This window comes from Equus asinus, chromosome 11 (assembly GCF_041296235.1).
Source record: "Equus asinus isolate D_3611 breed Donkey chromosome 11, EquAss-T2T_v2, whole genome shotgun sequence".
Classification (NCBI taxonomy): domain Eukaryota; kingdom Metazoa; phylum Chordata; class Mammalia; order Perissodactyla; family Equidae; genus Equus; species Equus asinus.
Window position 1 is genome coordinate 36,797,089 of NC_091800.1, and position 4,453 is coordinate 36,801,541.

At 36.5% G+C, this 4,453-nt stretch overlaps 1 pseudogene; it reads left to right on the forward strand.

Annotated features, from left to right (window-relative positions):
- The first annotated feature begins 2,502 nt into the window (after window positions 1–2,502).
- Window positions 2,503–3,407, forward strand: LOC106824281 (large ribosomal subunit protein eL8 pseudogene; annotated as a pseudogene).
- Window positions 3,408–4,453: the final 1,046 nt, after the last annotated feature.

The window sequence follows — 4,453 nt, forward strand, 5'->3', positions numbered from 1 at the left end:
TTTTTCTCTTTGGTTGACTAAATTTTACCAGAAGAAAAAATTAAAAGACATAATTATTTTTAAAATGTCCTCTAGTTTTTTTTGTTGGTGTTATTGTTTATTTTTAATGACCAAACTGTCAAAAATTGTCTGTGGCCATTGAATCATGGAGTTTGTTTAAACATATTACATGTGCTGAAGTGTGGACTACACCTGCAGTAGTTCTCAACTCCCAGTTAAAACCATTGGAACAAACTGGGATTGCTCATCTGAATAGGGACATTGTGTCATTTTAAATATCTATGTAAAGTCGACACTTCCTTTTATTACATGTGATGGACCCAGTCTTTCCCTTCCATTTCTGTGTCCTATGATTAATTTTAACTGTTTAAAATGAAAAAATGTGCTCTTCATTTTAAAATCATCAACATTAGGATATTGTATTTATTTAACAGTAAAAATTTTCTTTTGGAGTAAAAATGGCAATCTATTGAGTTTTGATAAGGAAACATCATATATTCTATTTATATTTACTTTCATATATTCCTTCATAATTTCTATGTTGAGGGTAGCATATGAATAAGCAATTAAAAATAATACTTATGTTTCTGAGATCTGTCATAGTCATTTCAAAATATTATTTAATTATATACTTATATGTTACAGCTAATGGCCCAAGACGAATACAATTTGAAGACCGCTGTTCTACATGATCTATCTAAAAAAATGTCTGACACCCAGTGAACGTTCAATAAGTGTTTGTTGAATTGGAATCAAATTTCCTTGCTTTCTTTTTTCTTTCTTTCTGCACTCTAGAACACTGTGATTTTACCTCTGAAGAAGCCTCTTATATTTATGCATAATTCCTTAATTGATTAAACAAATATTTGTTGTGCTAACCTTCACTCTGTTAGGAATTTGGAGTCCTAAATTGAATAAAATAAGTGTTTCCCCCCCTTGAATGGAGTGGCATTTGTGTTCAGCAGTAGATTTAAATTTTAAAAGGCTCAACAACAGTTAATAAAGGAACATGTCTGGGGAAAGGACAATTCCATGCAGGGGAACCAGCATATGCAAAAAAAGTGGAGATCTTTTGACAGGTTCAGACTAAGGCTATTTTATTTTGGTTGAGATATATAATAAGAAATAACAACCCTCATAGTAACAACAGTTGTTTGTGGTGTTCCTAAATGCTTTGATTCCTAGCTTTGTCCTGTTCCAGTTAGATTGCCAATTCTATTTGTTTTCTTAGAGTGATCTTCAAGGGAAGTGCTAAGTACATTTATTACAAAATTAAAAAATATATATATTTCTACTACTCTTAGGAATAAAGGCCATGTTTGTCACTTTATCCCTAAATAGATAAAAAGAATTGAATTTAATATTGAAAAAAATTTTGATTCAGAGTCAAAGGTTTAAGAGGATGCTAATAATAAAAGTATGATATGTTGTGATAATTTTTTTAACATTCAGCTTTATAAGCAGAAATACGGATTTGAAATTTCAATATGGATAAATGACAATTCCTTTACTTGTGTGTGGAAAGAAAGAAATAAGAAAGCAAGAGAGAAAGAAGGAAGGAAGGAGGGAAGGAGAGAGAGAAGGACAGAAAGAAAGAGAGAAAAAGAAAAAGAAAGAAAGCTAGCTAGCTTGAGTGGTCAAAACTTTTAAAATTCTCATCAATTCACTTAATCCGATGAGCAGTTTTGTTTGAATTGGTTGATTTTTGTTGGAATACCCTAGGCAACTTTGTGAATTAGATACACTATGCTTTCAATTCTTGCTGTTTTCACTTCTGAATTCCATTGCCAGAGAAGTGTTCTATGAAATAAAGCATAACTTGATAATATTTATCCGTCCAGTTAACAAACGTTTCTTGAGCACTGACAATGTGCCAGACATATTTTTTTTGTAAATAGTGGTGAACAAAACAGACTGCATTTTGAAATATTAATTTTAAACTTAAACACTTTTAAGACAAAGAGAGGCATCTCTAATGGGTAATGCAGGTTCTGAGAGAAGTGATGGGGGAAATATTTGGGACTAGTCTTTCTTCCTTTTCTCTTCCAATAATGTCACGTAGTTTATTGGTGGCTCCCAGTACCTACTAGAAATGATTACTTAATAATCTACGTAAGTACCAGGCTAGCTAACTAGTAGTGATATCGTGACTCAGTTCCTCTTTTCAGAGATTTTACACTTATTTTATTAATATAATATCTGTGTCAAGAAAAATATAACTTTATAGGTCTAGACTCTGTCTGTTGAAGAAAAATAAAACTATAATTCACAGAAATGGTTGAAGTGGTAAATGAGGCAATAAAACTAGTTCTAATGGTAACAATTTATTTATCTCAATAAATAAAATGCACCTCTGTTCATTACAGTAAGTGCAATGACCATGGCAAACTAAAGTTTCAATTCTTATTTAATTGAAAACTTGTAAAAAATGAAGTACTCTGTGCCTTGCACTATTGCTATTCGTAAGATGACTACATCTCTTCTCTTCTCTAGCCACCCAAGATGCTGAAAGGAAAGAAGGCCAAGCGAAAGAAGGGAGCCTAGGCCCCTGCTGTCGTGAAGAAGCAGGAAGCCAAGAACGTGGTAAAACCCCTGGTTGAAAAATGGCCTAAGAATTTTGGCATTGGCTGGGAGATCCAGCCCAAAAGAGACCTCATCCACTTTGTCAAACGGCCGCACTACATCCAGCTGCAGTGACAAAGGGCTATCCTCTGTAAGCAGCTGAAAGTGCCTCCCTTGATGAGCCAGTTGACCCAGATCTTGGGCCACCAAACAGCTATTCAATTGCTTAAGCTGGCCCACAAGTAAAGACCAGAGACAAAGCAAGAGAAGTAGCAGAGATTGTCAGCCAGGGCTAAGAGGAAAGCTGCTGGCAAAGGAGATGTCCTCATTAAGAGGCCACCTGTGCTTAAGCAAGGTTTAATACTATAACCACGTTGGTAGAAAACAACAAAGCTCAGCTGGTAGTGATTGCACATAATGAGGATCCCATCCAGCTGGTCGTCTTCCTGCCTGCCCTGTGTTGGAAGACGGGGGTGCCCCACTGCGTTGTCAAGGGGAAGGCCAGGCTGAGGTGTCTGGCCCACAGGAAGATCTGCACCACTGTCACCTTCACACAAGTTAACTCAGAAGATGATGGAGTTCTGGCTAAGCTGGTGGAAGCTATCAAGACCAATTACAGGGACAGGTATGAGGATATCTGCTGTCACTGGGGAGGCAACATCTTGGGCCCCAAATTGGTGGCTTGCATTGCCAAGCCGGAAAAGGCAAAGGCTAAAGAACTGGCCCCCAACTTGGCTGAGTGTATGCAGTTGAGTTTTCTGCACAAAAAAGTAATAAAAATTCACCTTCAGAAAAAAAAGTTGACTACATCTCACATATTAATCCATTCTTTGATTCTGATTTGACAAACAATTACGCTTCCTGTAATATTTTTCTAGGCAGGTAGAAATCTTGACTATCAGGTTAAATATTTAAAAATTATGAAAATAACTGAACTGAAAATAAATTTAAATCATTATTATTATGATTAATATAGCTGAATCCTCAAATATATTACTGGGTCAACATTTAATGACTTTAGAAATAGTACTAGAATTTCCCTAAATTATAGCTTAGGATTGTAGGAGTTGTGAAAACGAGCTCCTTGGTCCAGATCCCCAAGAGGCAAGCATAAGAAATAGGAACAGGCAAGGGGTGTTAAACTCCCTGCTGACTGGAATTTGATTGTCTGATTTGCCTCCTAAATGACCATTGTAACAATGATGCAATGAAATTATTAGGGAAAGATTTGTTTTTGCTTTTGTGAACTTTTGTTCATTAGTTCTATTTAACATATGGTTCAGTGATTGTTGTAACTGTATACTAAATTAAATATGTTACTGTTTATTTAGGAACTGGCAACACATTTGTTGGCAGTCTAGTGGTTAAGATTCAGCACTCTCACCACTGCAGCCTGGGTTCCTTTCCTGGTCAGGGAAACACATCGCCCATCTGTTGGTTGTCACACTGTGGTGGCTGCCTGTCACTGTGATGCTGAAAGCTATGCCCTGGGATTTCAAATATTCATAGGGTCACCCATGGTAGACAGGTTTCAGCAGAGCTTCTAGACTAAGACAGACTAGGAAGAAGGACCTGGCCACTCACTCTGGAAAAAACTGGCCATGAAAACCCTATGAATAGCAGTGGAGCATTGTCTGAAAGAGCACCTGAAGGTGAGAGGAAGGAGCAAAACGACCGGGCAGGTTTCTGCTCTGCTGTACGGGGTCACTAGGAGTCAGAATCTACTCCTTAGTGCTAACAACAAACCATTTTGTAGACAAATTCATCCTAATTCTCCTTTATATATAGGGGAAGATTATAGCTTTTGTATAATAAGTCATGTTAATTGTATATGAAAGCATTTTCTCTTCTCCATTTGTCTACTCTGTTAGCTCATTCCTTCTTGTGGTTT